The following is a 20,801-nucleotide window of genomic DNA, read 5'->3' as shown; positions in this document are numbered from 1 at the left end:
AACTAGACCCACCCGCCTAGCGGCCAAAAATATTTTTGCCTACGAATGGGTCTAGCCTCGCACCATATAAACAAAAACACCCCGGGCATCAAATCGTGCCCGCCAATCACAACATAAGGTTTTTGTTTGGATTCTTTGGGCGGGCTTTTGCAGGAGTGACGACAAAGCTGCGCGACGCTGGAGAAAGCGCAGCAGGAAAGATGGCTACGGCTAGTGAACAGCGCGCGTTTGACTCCGCTTTGGAATCAGTTTTAGAAGAATTAGACTTGGAGTTTTCGTTGAAACATGAGCAGGAAGAGGCTCTCCGCTCATTCCTTTTCAAGAAGGACGTTTTCGCTGTTTTGCCGACCGGCTATGGCAAAAGTCTGATCTACCAGCTGGCTCCGCTCGTAGCCAAAAGGATGGGCTAGTTTGTGCAGTACGAAGAATTAATAAACAGCTTTGAAACATTACTTTTTGATTGTTTCTTATTTTCCTGTTATTTTAAATTTAAGGGAAATTATTTCACCAAACACCACTAAATAAAAACTCTCAAAAACAGTTTAAGCAAACACTTGAAAAACACTTGGAAAAAAAATGAGTGTATGTGGTCCAGACTCCAAACTTGTGGTCATTATCTCCAAACTTCTTAATATCTAGAACCTGTTTATTAATTAATACGCATTTTGAAAAATTATTTATTTCAAGGCCTCCCCCACTGCTTTCTGTCGCTCTGACTACGTCACAGTCACTGTTGCGCTGATTGGTCAGAGCGTTGGCCTATACGCACAGAGACAGTTTGAAAGACAGCGGGTTGTTCCTCCCACCTGCTTCGGAAATGTCTACGGATCGAGGCCAGACTAAATATTCACATTTAGTCTGGCTTGCCAGGCTAGCATTGCTGTGCTATTTTGAAGAAATGAACAAACCCTGTTCATACAATGATTTCTGATATTTAATTTCTGTAGAATGTGCTTGTCCTCTTTTTATGACACATGTAGAAGAAGAAGAAATTTTGTCATGTGTAAACTCAAGCACAGCGAAATTCCTCCTCAGGATGTAACCCATCTGAAGCAACGAACACATGCAAGTGAGCAGTGACAGCACACGCACATGCCCAGAGCAGTGGGCAGCTATGCTACAGTGCCTCCCTCGATAGAAGAGGGAGGGGAAAGTGCTGTTCATTCACTCAACTCCCCTCGGGGTCCCAGGAATTGAACCGGCGACCCTTTGGGCTTGCTTTTCTAACCTTCAGGCCATGGCTGCCCTGTGCTGTAGCAAATCTCCGTAGATTCATGTTTCCAGGGTTACGGGATGCAAGTGGAGCCCATGCTGCAGTTTCCATCTAAACCATCAGCCTGTTAATGTATTCTGACTCGCAAGGAACATCCTTCCGAGTATGTAATACTGTAATCTCCTGTTTAGCATTTAAAAAAACAAACAAACTGTTTTCATCAGACATCATTTCTCCAAGAAAGATTTAGCAAATAGCCTTTGCTCCCTACGTATAAATAACACAGAACTGGTATTCAGTGTTCTCCACTTTTCAAAAATAAAAGGTGGTGGGCGGGGGTTTGGGGGCCGCCTAGGGTCCAGGGACGGAGCCCTGGTAGGGGGTCGGGGGACGAAGCCCCCCTGAAGCTGACGGACTTTGGGCTTTTTTGACAGTGAAACTGGCTAATAAATGGATAGGAAAGGCGAAATCATTGTTAAAATCATTTGACAAAAAAAATGAACACATTCTTACTGTACATCTCTTTATTGTTGACGTGAGACTCATTTGACATTTCAGTTGAGACTGATGCGCCTGTCGCGCATCCCTGAATTAATTATATTTTTTTTCTGTGTGTGAAAAATAAATGAACTTCCATGCATAAACAAAATACCCAATTACAATAAAGCATAATTTTTTTTTTTTTTACAATCCACATAATTCATGTTAATTGGGTGAAACCACTCCATTCCATGCACGAGCTGGTGCGCGCGCCCGAGACTGGCACTACAAAGCCACCCCGGCCTCCGTAGTTCGGGTCCTTTGACTCAGGAACCCGGAAGTCCTGCAGTAAACGACCACAGGGAAGCAACGGGAGAATGCAGCTCTCGCCTACACAATCACAGATACGTAAAATAAAAGACCTGAACTTAACGTGTGTGTGTGGTGTTATACGATTACTGTAACTGCGTATGGTCAGAAAAGGCGATAGATAAGCGTAACCGTTGCGCAATCACGCTACAAAACACCCGCAGAGTTATTTAGCTGCTGGCTAGCTGCAGCTTCCAGCGTTACTATGTGTCAGTGTAGTGTAACGTGGTGCGGTGTAGCGTAACGCAGGGATAGACCTCAATCTGCACAGCTCTGGGTCACAATCTGTACGCAGCCGGCCGGATGGCTTTCTATTGCAATCGCGTGGCCACTTCAGGCAGCCCCGTAAGCATTCGTTTAATGGCCTTCTGCCTGTTAGTTACAAAATTATAATAAAGCCAATACTTGACGATTTATTTGGTGTATACTGATGAAGTTACTTTTTCTTTTTTGGCCAAGGGAAGGGCGGCAGGCCAGAATTATAACGTGGCAGTGCGCCACTTTAAAAGCGCCCGTGGAGAGCACTGGGTATTTATTGAACAAAACAGTTGCATGGAGTCTCGAAATACAGCCAAGCAGGAAGTGCATCAGTGATGCTGTTTCAGGTTTCTTTTGATGTAACAGGAGGTCACGTGACCACATGAGTCACGCACACTGGTGTGTTTGAAGACTGACATGATCGCCAGCCATTGCTTCTCAACGCCACTGTTTTGAAATGGCATTTAAAGGTTATTTGGCTATGACAATCCCTCTTCCTGACTGGGATGACTCATACGCGCTTCAAACGTGGTTCTACTGTTCCTCCCCTCTTAAGACCTTCAAGTTCGGGACATCTGGCCCAACATATCTTCAACTTTCAGTCCCAGAACCCTGAAGTACTGTAGAACTCACACCTGTTGATTGTGTCCCCGTGTTGGTGGCGCTGCGGAGTATCAGTAGCATGCTGCATGAACACTTTTCTGCTGAAAGTAGGGCTGGGCATCACCAGATACCTCACGATACGATACTATGGCGATATTTTGCCCACGATAACGATAATATCACGGTACAGCGATTCTGCGATAATCGATATATTGCAAGAAATTTCAACCACATCACGATATCTGTGTCACTGAAGAAAATCAGAATTTATTGACCACTGTAAAATTACATTTCACATACATAACTACTAGGGCTGTAACGATACACCCAACTCACGATTCGATTCGTATCGTGATTTTTGACCCACGATTCGATACGCCCACGATTTTTAAAAAAATGTTTTTTTGAAGTAGTAAATTTGACTTATTAACATTTACTTACTTACATTAACTATTTCATAACAAATAATTCAGACCACTGCAGAGAATGAGTAATATGTATGCAAAAATGAACAAATGTATATCCAAAGATTGTTTTATTTCTCAAAATAATACTGTTGAGCCGGAAGCTCTGTTTTTTCGGTTCTGAAAAAGTCATTTTTCCAAATCGTGTAAATCCGTTAAGATTTTTTTTTTTGGGGGGGGGTGGCTCTCTCACTGTCTCACTCTCATAGGGCCAATGATTTTCTGTGATCGCAGAAAACAGATGGAAATTACGGAATTTTTATGGTGAAACATTGCTCGCGTGTCAAAATGTAACTGCCGCAGAAGGCTTCCGCCCAAGCAGACATGCCTTCAGTGTTGCCAGATATTGCTAACGTTTTCCACCCCAACATATGTTCAAAACCAGCCAAAAAGCACCTAAACCTGCCCAATCTGGCAACACTGCATGCCTTTCCGGTCAAGTGATTGTGATTGGCTTGTGGCACACCTAGCCAGCCAATGAGCTGCTTGTTTACAGATTCGCTCCCCGCGTCGCAACCAGAATGGCGACCGCTTAAAAGAAATGAATGCTCTGCCAGTGGCGAGTGTGGACGTTGCGTGACTCGCAGAAGATTGTCGCAGGTCAGCGAAAAAACGACTTACTAATAGATATAAAAAAATAAAAGTAATTTAAGTAAGTTTAAAATGTAATTTAAATAAAACGTAAAGAATTCATACAGTGGTGCTTGAAAGTTTGTGAACCCTTTAGAATTTTCTATATTTCTGCATAAATATGACCTAAAACATCATCAGATTTTCACACAAGTCCTAAAAGTAGATAAAGAGAACCCAGTTAAACAAATGAGACAAAAATATTATACTTGGTCATTTATTTATTGAGGAAAATTAGCCAATATTGCATATCTGTGAGTGGCAAAAGTATGTGAACCTTTGCTTTCAGTATCTGGTGTGACCCCCTTGTGCAGCAATAACTGCAACTAAACGTTTGCGGTAACTGCTGATCAGTCCTGCACACCGGCTTGGAGGAATTTTAGCCCATTCCTCCATACAGAACAGCTTCAACTCTGGGATGTTGGTGGGTTTCCTCACATGAACTGCTCGCTTCAGCTCCTTCCACAACATTTCTATTGGATTAAGGTCAGGACTTTGACTTGGCCATTCCAAAACATTCACTTTATTCTTCTTTAACCATTCTTTGGTAGAACGACTTGTGTGCTTAGGGTTGTTGTCTTGCTGCATGATCCACCTTCTCTTGAGATTCAGTTCATGGACAGATGTCCTGACATTTTCCTTTAGAATTCGCTGGTATAATTCAGAATTCATTGTTCCATCAATGACAGCAAGCCGTCCTGGCCCAGATGCAGCAAAACAGGCCCAAACCATGATACTACCACCACCATGTTTCACAGATGGGATAAGGTTCTTATGCTGGAATGCAGTGTTTTCCTTTCTCCAAACGTAACGCTTCTCATTTAAACCAAAAAGTTCTATTTTGGTCTCATCTGTCCACAAAACATTTTTCCAGTAGCCTTCTGGCTTGTCCATGTGATCTTTAACAAACTGCAGATGAGCAGCAATGTTCTTTTTGGAGAGCCGTGGCTTTCTCCTTCCAACCCTGCCATGCACACCATTGTTGTTCAGTGTTCTCCTGATGGTGGACTCATGAACATTAACATTAGCCAATGTGAGAGAGGCCTTCAGTTGCTTAGAAGTTACCCTGGGGTCCTTTGTGACCTCGCCGACTATTACACGCCTTGCTCTTGGAGTGATCTTTGTTGGTCAACCACTTCTGGGGAGGGTAACAATGGTCTTGAATTTCCTCCATTTGTACACAATCTGTCTGACTGTGGATTGATGGAGTCCAAACTCTTTAGAGATGGTTTTGTAACCTTTTCCAGCCTGATGAGCATCAACAACGCTTTTTCTGAGGTCCTCAGAAATCTCCTTTGTTCGTGCCATGATACACTTCCACAAACACGTGTTGTGAAGATCAGACTTTGATAGATCCCTGTTCTTTAAATAAAACAGGGTGCCCACTCACACCTGATTGTCATCCCAATGATTGAAAACACCTGACTCTAATTTCACCTTCAAATTAACTGCTAATCCTAGAGGTTCACATACTTTTGCCACTCACAGATATGTAATATTGGATCATTTCCGTCAATAAATAAATGACCAAGTACAATATTTTTGTCTCATTTGTTTAACTGGGTTCTCTTTATCTACTTTTAGGACTTGTGTGAAAATCTGATGATGTTTTAGGTCATATTTATGCAGAAATATAGAAAATTCTAAAGGGTTCACAAACTTTCAAGCACCACTGTAAATTGAAGTTTGGAAGTGCCTCTGTTTTTGGGCTGAGGAGAAGTTTGAAAGGGTGTACCGCGATTCTGCCTTCTTGTATCGCGATACGGATCGTGGCTCTGCGTATCGTGATTTCGATTTCGATAAGCATATCGTTACAGCCCTAATAACTAGACACTGTTGCCAGACATATATTTGTCTCTATTCCACTGCTGGCAAAACCGAGAGTTGCTTCACTACAACATACAGAAAATTCCCATTTCTGTGCTAGTATTCTCAGCTTTTCTGTAAGCATGGACACATCAGTGCTGCTTAACAAGCAGAATCAAATCGTTTTATGAAAACTTAAAACTTGCACTGCAGACTGCACATACATTTCAGTGCTAACACTAATATCAATTTGTTCTTTGTAAACTTGAGAACATATACCGGAGAACATTTAACTTGTGCTTATTTTGCAGGAACAACACACTGTCTGAAACACACTGAAAAGTGCAGTGGGCATCTTAGTCTCCTACTGCGCATGCGCGAAGCCTACTGCGCATGCGCAGAACACATGAATTAGCAAGTTCTCATACAGACCGGTTTATTATTCAAAACAAGGCATTACAAATTATTCGACTCGGCCAAAGACTCGACCAGTACGCACAAAACATAAAAATCGGCAAATGCGTGAAATACTCACCGATTTTCTATCAGCCCAGCTGATCGGTAGGACAAAACTACTGTTGAATTTTCCTACCCTCCTGGATTTCGCGCATGCGCAGTAGGCTTGGTAGGACAAATCCAAGAGGTAGGATAACTTTACAGAACACCGGCTCACTGTTTTTTTTCTCCTTTCCTTTGGAATCCAAAGTGCCTCCAAACATCTGCCTTAAAGTTCGGCGGCGTCTCTAGGTTTACGTTAACAGCCATGCTTGCTTGTTTTTTTTTCCTCACTGCAACCGCCGGGGAAAAAAGAGAAGATGAAGAGTGCCTTGCAGTGAGGGAGCGGCACAGCGACACCTCGCGGAGCGGAAGTCGTACTGGATTTACAACCCGTCTGAAACATGATTTATTATTTGAAAAAATATCGATATTCAAATTTTGAGTATCGATATTGAATCAGACGACAAAGTATCGCGATATATCGCCGTATCGATATTTTTGCACACCCCTAGCTGAAAGCCCGACAATTATGTCGATGAAGATTTTAAAACATTTGCAGCAAATGGAAAGTGTGTGTGTGTGATTGAAGTGGATTTCTCTGAAGTTGATGTTTTGCTTTCATGCAAGCAAAAATAAACAAGTCATGGGATGTTTTTGTGTGAATTGACGTATTTATTTACTTACTTTTGGTCTTGACAATTCCTGGACGTTTTCTTTGCAGTCAGTTTTGCTGGGTCATCGCGTTTATGTATCCGAACAGCCCGAGTCTAAAGAGCGTGTCCTGTCTGCTTTGTGTAACTTCACCTAACGTCTTATTCGAGGTGGTTCAGTTTATTGGGTCTTTCAAAGGCCGTCTCATACCTCCTTTCCATCAACTAGGTGCTAGTTCTGGGCTGGTGCTCGTATTGGTTCGACAGCGATTCAACTTTTGAACCTTCAAAGAACCGGTTAGCTTTTCCATGAGCTGGAGAGCCACATCGTTTACATTACTGTATACATCTGGATATGTCTTTGCTTTCCCTGCAGGCTTTTATTTATTCAACGGCAAGCTTTTATTTATTCAATTTTAGTTGGTCAGGATAATCCCGCCCCCTGCCCCTTGTTTCTAGACCAGCAAAGTGTTGGTCACTCTCTCTCGAAGCAGTTTCCCTGGCCGAGAGCCAACTATTGAAATGCAAAGAACTAGTTTGTGACGAGGTGCCAAGTCTGAACTGACCCTCAAACTGCCTTGGTAGATGTAATGACTTTGGGAAATGAGGAACTGGAGACAGACGCTACAATTCAAGGTGCACTTTATTTTTGACGCTCACTTTTCAGCGAAAAAAATAAATAAATAGACACACATGCATACAGACCCACACGCTTTGGGGAACACAGCTACACAGCTTTCTTTCTCGATCCTGCTCTCGCTTTCTTTCTCGATCCTGCTCTCGCTTTCTCTCTCTCTCTCGATCCTGCTCTCGCTTTCTCTCTCTCTCGATCCTGCTCTTGCTTTCTCTTTCTCTCTCTATCCTGCTCTCGCTTTCTCTCTCTCGATCCTGCTCTCGCTTTTTCTCTTTCTCGATCCTGCTCTCGCTTTCGCTCTCTCTCGATCCTGCTCTCGCTTTCTCTCTCTCTCTCGATCCTGCTCTCGCTTTCTCTCTCTCTCTCTCTCTCTCGATCCTGCTCTTGCTTTCTCTCTCTCGATCCTGCTCTTGCTTTCTCTCTCTTGATCCTGCTCTTGCTTTCTCTCTCCTGTTTTCGTACTCTCCTGCTCTTGTGCCCTCTCTCCTGATCCTGCTCTTGCTTTCTCTTTCCTGTTTTGATACTCTCTCTTTCTCTCTCTCGATCCTGCTCTTGTGCCCTCTCTCTCTCTCGATCCTGCTCTTGCTTTCTCTCTCCTGTTTTCGTACTCTCTCTCGATCCTGCTCTTGCTTTCTTTTTCTCGATCCTGCTCTTGCTTTCTCTTTCTCTCTCTCGATCCTGCTCTTGCTTTCTCTCTCCTGTTTTTGTACTCTCTGACGATCCTGCTCTCTCGATCCTGCTCTTGTGCTCTCTCTCTCTCGATCCTGCTTTCTCTCTCCTGTTTTCGTTCTCTCTCTCTCTCTCTCTCTCTCGATCCTGCTCTCTTGATCTTGCTCTTGTTACTGGCTATCGAAGAACACAGACACGTTAATAGACAGCCAGTAAATAGACACTGGTGTAACTGGTTCAACCTGACAACTCACAATTCACCTGACAATTCACATCCGAAGCGCGACCACAGCCTCGCTGCCACAGTGGAAAAGGAATATCGGTTATATCTGGACCGGGCACAGACCTGCCAACCTTTTATGCATTTTACAAAGGAACTCCGCATTTTAACACCAGAGTACGCTGCTACAAGTTATAAATAAAAAAATACACCAAAACTATCGTCGTCTTTTCCCTTCTAATAAAAACTGCAGATGAGCCAATCAGCAGATGACTCGAGAATGATTGATCGATTGACTGACTGACAGGTGGTTTAATCATATTAACCGACCCACTGAAAACCCCACTCCCTCCCAACTTGGTTATCATTTTTACCGGTGCTCTCATTTCAGCGTGTTTTATTTATTTATTTTTTTGCTTGAAGCTGCAGCCTCGCCTTCTGTCACTATAACCGAAGAACAGTTTCAGTTCAGTAGCTAATATGAGGTGTGTGTGTGGGGTTAACATCAGTTATCAGTATTTATTTGGGATGCACTGAAATTTCAGCTGACAGAAAAATGGTTGAAGTTAGCTCTTGGACAAAATGGAGAAGGCAGAAAGGTTTTGATGCAAAAAAAAAAAAAAAGTACATGTACAACAAAGTGACACTTTTTTTTTTTTACAAATAAATTTTAAACGGTAGTGATTTTGAAATTCGGTGAAAATATGGGCTATGTGGAAACATTTCACTGTTTCTATGAGGGACGTGAGACACGTGATTTAATGCCGACACCTTTCTGTTTCAGTCAGCATTAACTTTTTCAGCAGTTTGTGCTACAGTAGCTCTTCTGTGGGATTGGACCATATGGGCTAGTCTTTGACACCCATGGCCCTGTCGCCGGTTCACCGGTCGTCCTTCCTTGGACCACTTTTGGTAGGAACTAACCACTGCATACCAGGAACACACCATAAGATGTGCCATTTTGGAGATGTGCAGACCCAGTCTTCTAGCCATCACAATCTGGCCCTTGTCAAAAGGGGTGTTCACACGGCACATATTTGCATCGATGCTGCACCGATGTATTTTGTTGCGATCTATCTTACACCGGTGTAAATTTTGTGGAGCGTTCACACGTCACAAACCTGCTTACTAGAGAGAAGCGTGTTAGCACCGGTGCAGCCCCACTTGCGTTCACACGGCAGTTTTTGCGACCGCGCTATACGATAGTAATAATGCGGAAATGAAATATGCGCATGCATGAAAATGTACTTCCTTTTCCCGCCTTGTTTGTGATTGATATATCGAAAAACCATGGTTTATACTTCTCCAGACAAACTTTCTACGTTGTGGTCTATCAGACACCGTAAAAGGGTAAAAGAGAGAAAGGAAAGGTTGCGCAAGTACAAGAGAGCACGAAAACAACGCATTCTACAATTCATTCGGCAACAAATCGACGACTTCGTGTCATTCATGGCCATGTAGACGGTTGTCATGGCATCACCAAGCACCGGGAAAACAACGTGGATGAAGACACGCAGTTCTGTTGATATTCGCCATTTTGGAAGCGCAAAATACCAGGATGCAAAATTATGCAATGCCCGTATGTAATCAACTCTCCTCACGCGTAGCGAGTCTACCCCTGTAGCGTTCAGACGTCCCATTTCATATCGGTGCTGCCCCGCAAACTAGCATTTACTCCGGAGTAAATTTCTTAAACCACCTCCCGAGCAGGGTTAGATTTGTACCGGTTTAAGCAGCTTTCAGGGGCTACACTGGTATAACTTTGTACCGTGTGAACGCTCTACCGGGGCAGCCCCGGCGCTACACCGGAGTAAAAGTTGCCGTGTGAACACCCCTAAAGTCACTCAGATCCTTACACTTGCCCATTTTTCCTGCTTCCAACACATCAACTTCGAGAACTGACTGTTTCCTTGCTGCCTGATATATCCCACCGCTTGGCAGGTGCCATTGTAATGAGGTAATCAATGTTATTCACGCCACCTCTCATTGGTCATAATGTTAAAGCTGATGGTGTGTATATCCAAGTATTTTCCTTGATCGACATGTATGCGTTTATGAGAAGTGAAAGCGTTTTTGTCCTGATTTCGGTGGCAACATGTTTTTCTTCCTGGGACTGCTCGTTATACCTCTTCGGGTTTGGCAGATCTGCAGGCGTAAAGAACTCCTTTGTCCGTCCCATCGCTGACTGCTTGCTGAGTGAAAAATGTGTTGTAAAGATTTTCTTTTGACTGACGCATTATGTTCTGTGCTCCTCCTTAAAACCTCTTTATGGAGTTTACTTTGTGTGCATTACCAGCTAATGCAGTTCCATTAGCATAAACCAGAAAGCCGAAGCGTGCTGTGGGTGTGCGTTTTGTCTGTCGCCGCAGCACTTTATGTCGCAGACTGTACTTTGCCGTGTAGACAGCGCTTTTTGTTGCGTTTTGACAATACAGCCGAAGCCAGAACGCGTCCTGTTTACCAAGGCAATTGCGTGTACCGGAGCTTGGGCTGCACTGACACTTCGTTGATGTGTGTGTTTGTCTTGTTGATTCCTGTGTGCTGGGAGCGCCGTGGCAGGCAGGAAACGAGAATAATAGAGCGAGCTGAGGAATGTGGCGTTTCTGTTTTGGAGAGTCTCTCTCTGCTCAGTGCCTTGCACCATCATGACAAAGCACAGTTGCAGTAGACCTTTACATAAACACATTTTATCTCCTCTGTCCTCAGGCTGCCAGTTTGCTGAATGACTGCATTTACGTATACAGAATAATCTGATAAAGGGAGCACATCAGGTCTGTGTGAATTGCTCGGTCATTGCATTTGTTGCTGTAGAAAACCTATTACTGTCGTAAGTTTCCAATACTTAGATTTTAAAAGGGATCCTCCAGCGGATTTATTCTCAAACTTATTTTCAGTAAAAGTAGTCGCAGATTTAAAAAAAAAAAAATCTAAATTTCATTTTCAGGCACCAAAATGAATTTGAGAAAAATGAATTTTCTTTAAAATGTCAGATGAGCTTCCTGCAGTGGTGACGTATGCGATGACGTCAGGTAGCGGCCGCTTGGAGAAACTCAGCTGTTTATATTCTGTTTACATCGTAGTTTTGCTCGTTTTACAAGTATTTTAAATAAAGTATGCCTCATTGTGTAGCATAAACATGTCACAATGATGTTAAAAAGAAAAGCAGAAGCTGGAACTAGACTGGAGTTCCATCGAGAAAATGCAAAGGGTGCTTGCTCAGCTGTGGCAAAGTGTCACCGAGAGAAACTGGATCAGACATGAGCCCTCACGCTGCAAAATCTTTTTTCACATGAGCTACAGAAAGTGTGTGTCTCGTGTAGTGTGGCTGCGTGCTCTAAAATCAGTTTTAAACCATGCCACTTTCTCTGTTAATTTACCCAGCACCAGCTGTAGATCATGTAAAAAAAAAAAAAAAAAAGACTTTAGAGCATGAAGTGTCAGGCCATTATTAAAAAATGTTCTGTTTCCGGTCCACCGGCCGGGTGAGTGCCGTTTGTGCGGTTGAAAATTTTTTTTAACGCCGGTTTTTTGACATTTTTTTCGGGTTCGTAAATCTAAAATCGAACTTGACATTTCCGCATTCCCAGGGCTTTCCACTCAGGCTCATACTAGCCAGCCATGACAAATAAGTAGCCGGGGGGGAGTAAACACAAAATAAACTCCTGTGCACGCAGTTCCCAGGATTAAATGTATTTTCCACAGACCATTTATTTATTCACTTTACTCAAATACAAAGTAAAATGGCAGTAAATCTTTTCTTTTCTTGCGTATTGCATCATGAGGCGTTCCTGGCTTGTAAATCTCTTATTTTCGGTGCATGACACATTCACACAGCTGAGCATGCTATGAATTAACAACGACAACGGTCTGCAGTGGGGCGACACAATTACACACTCAGCGAACATTTCTCCATTTGTGTATGAAAATACACTCCAACCACTCAGTTTGGTTTCATTTACAACCAACGGTGTCTTTTGATGCCAGCACGTAACTGAACGAGAGAAGACTGGTTTACCAGAGACAAAATAAGCGTCATCTCTGCTTCTGTTCCCTCCGACACCCTACTGCCTCCGCCGAGTGCACGCGCACTCTGAACTGAATCAGCTCTGCGCATGCGCCGTGCGGCACAAAAAAAATAGCAGCCACCATGAAGGAAGGAGATCCGGAGTTTTCATCATTTGCTTAAGTGTGAAATCGCAAAATGGTATTCTAGCGAACAACAAAATAATAAAGATTCAGAAAAACAAATCATTCAGTGATCATTTTAATAGTGTCATTTCATCCGAACTCGGCCTAACGCTCGATTTAGAACTACAAAAAGTCCGTGTCGGACATTTTAAGTACCTTTGTAAAAGTTTTGCAAATGTTGCAGTCAGCATTTAAAATGCTAACTTAAAGTTTTTGTACAAGTTTCAGTTGATTAAACCGTCATATTTTATTAAATGTGTCTGCTTTTGTAATAAAGTCCTGAAAGAAAAAGCAAACAGCATTGCGATTTCTTATCTATCCATAAAAAAAAATCCCTCCCTCCCGACTGAAGATTTTTTTGCTCACCTGGTGGACAGGAAACGGATTTTTTTTTAAGGATGGCCTCATGTCGTGCCATTTTAAACCCAGATTTTAGAGTCCGCAGGCACATACGCTACGCCACGCACACACTACGCTGTGCACACATATTTTCTGTAGATCATGTGGAAAAAAAAAAAAGATTTTGCAACGTGAGGTCTCATGTCTGATTTAGAAAGTTTGTGTGTGCCGAAGTGTCATTGATCAGACACGAGACCTCATGCTGCAATTTTTTTTTTTCACATGATCTACAGAAAATGTGTGCGCGGCGTAGTGTGTGTGCCTGTGCACTCTAAAATCTTGGTTTAAAATGGCTCAACTTGTAGCGCAACAGGACACTTCGTGCTCAAGTCCTTTTTTTTAAAATTATTATTATTTTTTTTTTTTTACACATGATCTACAGCTGGTGCTGGGTAGATGAACAGAGAATGTGGCATGGTTTAAAACTGATTTTAGAGCACGCAGCTACTGTACCCTACACTAGACACACACACACACACACACACACACACACACACACTTTCTGTAGCTCATGTGGAAGAAAAAAAGATTTTGCAGCGTGAGGGCTCATGTCTGATCCAGTTTCTCTCGGTGACACTTTGCCACAGCTGAGCAAGCACCCTTTGCATTTTCTCGATGGAACTCCAGTCTAGTTCCAGCTTCTGCTTTTCTTTTTAACATCATTGTGGCATGTTTATGCTACACAATGAGGCATACTTTATTTAGGTGGTGTTTACATTAGACCGTATCCGTCTCGTTTTCGTCGCGGATGCACTGTCCGTTCACATTAAAACGCCGGGAAACGACTCCACAGGCGGAACAACTTGAATCCGCCAGGGCCCACGTATTCAACCCAGTACGTATCTGATCCGGTGCTGTGTAAACATTGAGATACGAGGAAACGCAGTGCTGAGCTCTAGCTGACGTCGTCATTGGACAACGTCACTGACATCCACCTTCCTGATTCGCTGGCGTTGGTCATGCCACGTTGGTCATGTGACGTGACTGCTGAAAAACGGCGCGGACTTTCACTTCCTGCTATTTGTCCCGAATCACTGCTCGTGCGCTTCACTCGCGCGCTCTGTGAGCTGCGCAGGGCCGGAGTGCGCACCCTCCAGAGGGCACTCGCTGTTCAGGGCGGAGTGATTTGGAGCGCAGGATGCCTGCGGAGCCGAGCGTATCCGTGTATTGGCGTTGCTGTGTGCACGCGAATCATTTTAAAAATGTTAATCTGATGATCTGCTGATACGGTCTAATGTAAACCCCACCTTAAAAACCGATAAATTCAGTAAAATACTTGTAAAACGAGCAGAACTACGATGTAAAGAGAATATAAACAGCTGAGTTTCTCCAAGCGACCACTACCTGACGTCATCGCATACGTCACCACCGCGTTTTAAGGAAAATTCATTTTTCTCGAGCACTATTTAGTCTCCGAAAATGAAAGTTTGATTTTTGAAATCTGCAACTACTTTCACTTAAAATAAGTTTGAGGAGAAATCCACCGGAGGATCCCTTTAAGTCCTGCAGTTTGTAAAGAGTTAGTACTTGTAAAGCAGGTTCAATATTTTTCGCAAATGAGTAATGGAGCAGCACTGATGCAGGCTGCACTGCTGAATATTTTTAAACCTTCACAACATGCAGTACCGGTCAAAAGTTTGTACACCCCTACTCATTCATAGGTTTTTCTGTGTTTTGACAATACTGAAGACATCAAACTTAATGAAGAACATATAGAACAGATATGGAGTTGTGTGGTAAACACAAGTGTTTCAGAAAAACAAAATATGTTTCATGTTTTAGATTCTTCAAAGTATCCAGCGTTTACCTTGATGATGCTTTGCACACTATCGGCATTATCTTAACCAGCTTCATGAGGTCGTCACCTGGAATGCTTTTCAATTAACAGGTGCCTCGTCAAAAGTTAATTAATGCAATTTCTTGCCTCCTTAATGCGTTCAAATAGTAAATAATGAATAAAAATACAGTAAATAGGCCTATTCCGCAACTGTAGTATATTATGTCAAGAACCGCTCAACTAAGTAAAGACAGCCATCATTACTTTAAGACATGAAGTGTATTTTAATTAATACAAAAACTTTGAATTAGAAGGGGTGTGCAAACTTTTGACTGTGTGTGTCTCTATATATAAACACACAGTATTTTCTTCCAGGCGTGATGTTTGTCGGTTGATTTGAAGTCCGCAATTTAGCTTGCTTGCATCAGGAATGGACATGTGATAAATTATTTAGCTAGCCTACTGGGCAGGTAAAATCTCCATGTTTTGCTTGCTCACAGTTAATATTATGTATATTTATTCTATTCACGTTCACTGGATATGAGCAGTCGTATGCTCTGATTGGCTACTCTGTTACTAGGCTATCAGCTCATATACCGTGAGGAGAGAAAAACAAAATGGCGGCGCATGCGCTAATGTGGAAATCTCACTCTGGTCATTGGTACGCGAGTCTCGCTCCTCCACGAAATCATGGCGTGCTGATCGCCGTTGATGGAGAATTCGTGCTCTGCGCGAGGCTTACGGCGAGTTCAGAGAACCCCGAACAACATGGGAATGGTGCGGATTTCGCGTCAATTGCGAGAAATACATGCTGATTCTCGCTAATTTCAGTGTTTTTAAAGAAGAAAGTCAAAACATTGGGTTTTATGCAGCCAAGTTTATTTAATCAACATGAATTTTGGTAGCATATTTTGGGCACCTTTTAAATTTGGGTGCCTATGATGTTATCCGTCGCAGATTTCATGTAATTGAAAGGCCTGGTGTTGCTGAACCAACCGAGGACGAAATAAAAACAATTTTTCAGAAATGGCTCCTGTCATTTCGCCGGTTTGTTTACATTCTAAGCGGAAACTATTTTGTCGGATGTTTTGTATCAAGTTTTTATTTCTCAAATTTGCTAAAAATAAAAATGTTCTGTTTCTCAAAATCCAGTGAACGTGGCTATAATAAAACAGTTATTCCACTCAAGCTTGTCGTACATGGCTTATAGCCAGCTCATGCATGACTCGATTTTGTGGAATAGCTGTTAAATATATGGCTTGCTAGTTAAGTGCGTTCTTAGAAAATAAGAGTGCGAATGAAACGAGATTTCCTGTACGCAGATGTCTGTTGTAGCGATGGTCTTGAACATCATGTTTGCCCCTTGGAGCATGGGCGTCGCCACCATTGAATGTGAAGGGGGCGTGTCCCCTTCACATTTCATAATTGTTCGTTTGGACCCCCCCACATTTAACAAAATATGAGTTCACCCAGCTCCGTTTCTATTGCTTCGTGAAAGAATCCATTCCATTTGATCGATAAGAGAATACACAGACCACTGAAAATCCACTCCGGGTTTTCCGGGCGTTCCCTACAGTAAATAGGCCTATTCCGCAACTGTAGTATATTATGTCAAGAACCGCTCAACTAAGTAAAGAGAAATGACAGCCATCATTACTTTAAGACATGAAGTGTATTTTAATTAATACAAATAAACCTTGAATTAGAAGGGGTGTGCAAACTTTTGACTGCGTGTGTCTCTATATATAAACACACATTATTTTCTTCCAGGCGTGATGTTTGTCGGTTGATTTGAAGTCCGCAATTTAGCTTACCGCGCGCGAGTGAATCTCAGCGCGAGCGGAGACATTTTGGTGCAGCTGCTGGAAAGTGGAGGAGGTGACGTCAGCCCCATTGCCACCTCACAATGTCTAGCTTTTGCTAAAACCTTATTCTTTTGTTTTCTGCCCTCAAAATTAACCCGAGGCCACGTTAAATTAATATTCAACTGAACAATGAAATCAGCTTAGCCTAATGGGGTATTCTTGGTTGATGATGAATTGTTTGCAGTATTTGCTCCTCCCCAGACATAAGGACATGATTTACAACCCCGATTCCAAAAAAGTTGGGACAAAGTACAAATTGTAAATAAAAACGGAATGCAAGAATTTACAAATCTCAAAAACTGATATTGTATTCACAATAGAACATAGACAACATATCAAATGTCGAAAGTGAGACATTTTGAAATTTCATGCCAAATATTGGCTCATTTGAAATTTCATGACAGCAACACATCTCAAAAAAGTTGGGACAGGGGCAATAAGAGGCTGGAAAAGTTAAAGGTACAAAAAAGGAACAGCTGGAGGACCAAATTGCAACTCATTAGGTCAATTGGCAATAGGTCATTAACATGACTGGGTATAAAAAGAGCATCTTGGAGTGGCAGTGGCTCTCAGAAGTAAAGATGGGAAGAGGATCACCAATCCCCCTAATTCTGTGCCGACAAATAGTGGAGCAATATCAGAAAGGAGTTCGACAGTGTAAAATTGCAAAGAGTTTGAACATATCATCTACAGCGCATAATATCATCAAAAGATTCAGAGAATCTGGAAGAATCTCTGTGCGTAAGGGTCAAGGCCGGAAAACCATACTGGGTGCCCGTGATCTTCGGGCCCTTAGACGGCACTGCATCACATACAGGCATGCTTCTGTATTGGAAATCACAAAATGGGCTCAGGAATATTTCCAGAGAACATTATCTGTGAACACAATTCACCGTGCCATCCGCCGTTGCCAGCTAAAACCCTATAGTTCAAAGAAGAAGCCGTATCTAAACATGATCCAGAAGCGCAGACGTCTTCTCTGGGCCAAGGCTCATTTAAAATGGACTGTGGCAAAGTGGAAAACCGTTCTGTGGTCAGACAAATCAAAATTTGAAGTTCTTTATGGAAATCAGGGACGCCGTGTCATTCGGACTAAAGAGGAGAAGGACGACCCAAGTTGTTATCAGCGCTCAGTTCAGAAGCCTGCGTCTCTGATGGTATGGGGTTGCATTAGTGCGTGTGGCATGGGCAGCTTACACATCTGGAAAGACACCATCAATGCTGAAAGGTATATCCAGGTTCTAGAGCAACATATGCTCCCATCCAGACGACGTCTCTTTCGGGGAAGACCTTGCATTTTCCAACATGACAATGCCAAACCACATACTGCATCAATTACAGCATCATGGCTGCGTAGAAGAAGGGTCCGGGTACTGAACTGGCCAGCCTGCAGTCCAGATCTTTCACCCATAGAAAACATTTGGCGCATCATAAAACGGAAGATACGACAAAAAAGACCTAAGACAGTTGAGCAACTAGAATTCTACATTAGACAAGAATGGGTTAACATTCCTATCCCTAAACTTGAGCAACTTGTCTCCTCAGTCCCCAGACGTTTACAGACTGTTGTAAAGAGAAAAGGGGATGTCTCACAGTGGTAAACATGGCCTTGTCCCAACTTTTTTGAGATGTGTTGTTGTCATGAAATTTAAAATCACCTAATTTTTCTCTTTAAATGATACATTTTCTCAGTTTAAACATTTGATATGTCATCTATGTTCTGTTCTGAATAAAATATGGAATTTTGAAATTTTCACATCATTTGCATTCCGTTTTTATTTACAATTTGTACTTTGTCCCAACTTTTTTTGGAATCGGGGTTGTACAAAGAAGCGGAAAGTAAATCAAAATTTCCCCACAGGACGGGTGTTTTTTTTTTTTTTTTTGTCCCAATGGAAATGTTAGTGCAGTTAGCTGGCTAGTCAATGTTAGGAGATGTATCAGCTAGCTTAACGTTAGCTATCATTTAATTCAAACCCAGTAGGCCTGCCTTACTGTAATGCCAAGAATGAGGTCAAGTCTGCTCTGATGATATTTACTGATTCCTTGTTTTGTCTGGTCTTTGGCAGTTTTCTGGAAAGTAAGATGGGAAATCAGTGTATGGGGAAGGAATAGTAGAGAGGAAAGCGATGGAGAGAGATGGATGTTATTCCAGGTGGATTGTGAAGGAAAGGGGGATAAAAGTTATGAAGTGGTAGAAATTGTGGTGGCACCAATGTAAGAAGGAGTTATATCTATAAATCTATTTGTTATACTAATCTGTAAATGCTACTGTAGTACCACCATTGCATGGAGGTTGACAAAACTGCACTTGTTCATTGTGTGAAGTTATTTTTTATGTGTCACCGTTGCTTGACACAGTGTGATTTTGTGTTATGAAGTTTGCATGATGCCGTGTCATGCCTGTTCATTGTGTGAAATTATGAATATTCTTATTTTTAAACATACAGTTGAGTGTCACTATTGCTTGGCACAGTGGCATGTTGTGTTACATCTAAAACGAAATAAAAAAGGAAACACAAAATAAAAAGTTAAATGCACCCATAAAGTCATTGTTCATGATAAACTGTCACATTCATCTCATTATCTGAAGCCTCGGTCACAACCGGCCGTACGTGCTCCTACGTGCAAAAAACGCAAGAAACGCACGGAGGGCGCACGTGTGACGTGCTGATTTTCGAGCCGTAGACCGGCCGCAGAGGTTCTTTGCCATATCAAGCAAACTCTCTGGGCGCTTACATTTTTTTTTTCAGGTTGCAAGACAAACTTACGGCCAACGTGCGTCTTTCTCCACGAACAAAAAAAAAAAACGCAGTGATTTGGGAAACGCCAAAAATCGCACGGCCAAAAAATCGTACGTCCGGTTGTGACCTAGGCTTTAGGCAGAGCGGTGGGTTTAAAAACAGGCTGATGAATATATGGACTAGTTGAATGAGGACTTATTGTTGAGTCTCTAAAATAGTCATTGAATTAATTGTAGGTAAAATTAGGTGTTTAACAACCTGTTAAAAATACATCAGAATGCAGGAAATGGCATCTAATTAATTAAAAATTTTCTGGCGGAGGATCCCCAGACCCCCCGCTAGTGTGTCCCCCCCACATTAAACATGCTTCTGACGCCCCTGCCTTGGAGCACACTACTGGCTGAGGTTTTGCCGATGAGTTGTGGTGTTCTCTCCTCATATCTCTGCATCTGAAAATAAAGAGCTAATTCAGGATTCAAGAGATTTTATTTACCATTTGTACACACACACACACACACACACAGTATGGGTGCATAGAATTATTATTATTTTTTTTGTGCAAAGCTCAGTCAGCAGGAAAAAAAAAAAAGAAGACATTATAAAGTGCAATAAAATGCCCATTTATAAAATGTGTTAAGATACAAAATAAAGTGCAATAAAATGGCCACTGCAAAGTACATTGAGGTGCATGCTGTAAAACAATGTTGCGTTCTTTTCAGAGTATTACACTTTTCAGATTAAGTAGACCTGTTTTTCTTTGTGTTTTGTGCTCAGTCTGACTGTGGCTGGAAAGAAACTGTTATTAAAAACGCGCTTTGTGTGTGATGATACTGTTCGGTGTACAGTGTCTCAGGTTGTATGTTGAGTGTTTATGCCTGAGCAAAGAATGAGCTGGGTGGTGTGTCTCCCTCTGTGCTTTTTTTTTTTTTTTTTTTCTTCACCCTCCTCCCTCAACATTGTTGTATGTAGAGTGTGTCCATGGATGGGAGGTCAGCTCCAGTGATGGTCTCCGCAGTCTTTCTGACTTTTTGGAGAGCCTTCCTCTCTGCCTGAGTGGTGTTACCAAACCAGACAGTGATGCCATTTGTGAGGATACTCTCTAAGTCCTCTGTAGGCCTGGGTGAGGGGACGGCGGCTGATACCCCTTATCCACCAAATCAGTTCCAGGGCTGGTTCAGGGCCGGTGCTGGTTCACAACTCGTTCAACTTGCGAGCCAGCTGAGAACCAGTTTGCTTTTCCATAGCTTGCGGTGCTAAGCGAAGCCACGTCATTACATCGCTGTATATGTCAGTTACGTCGCTACGTTTGCATAAACCTTGGCGCGAATATCGAA

The 20,801-nt window shown here is 42.4% G+C and overlaps 1 protein-coding gene across 15 annotated transcripts in view; it reads left to right on the top strand.

The window, feature by feature from the left end:
* Positions 1 to 20,801, top strand: part of scrib (scribble planar cell polarity protein) — a 269,195-nt gene that overhangs the window by 40,728 nt on the left and 207,666 nt on the right. The window lies entirely within an intron of this gene.

This window comes from Neoarius graeffei, chromosome 1, assembly GCF_027579695.1.
Source record: "Neoarius graeffei isolate fNeoGra1 chromosome 1, fNeoGra1.pri, whole genome shotgun sequence".
NCBI lineage: Eukaryota > Metazoa > Chordata > Actinopteri > Siluriformes > Ariidae > Neoarius > Neoarius graeffei.
Note: the sequence above shows the minus strand (reverse complement) of the source record. Positions and strands in the feature narration are given on the sequence as shown.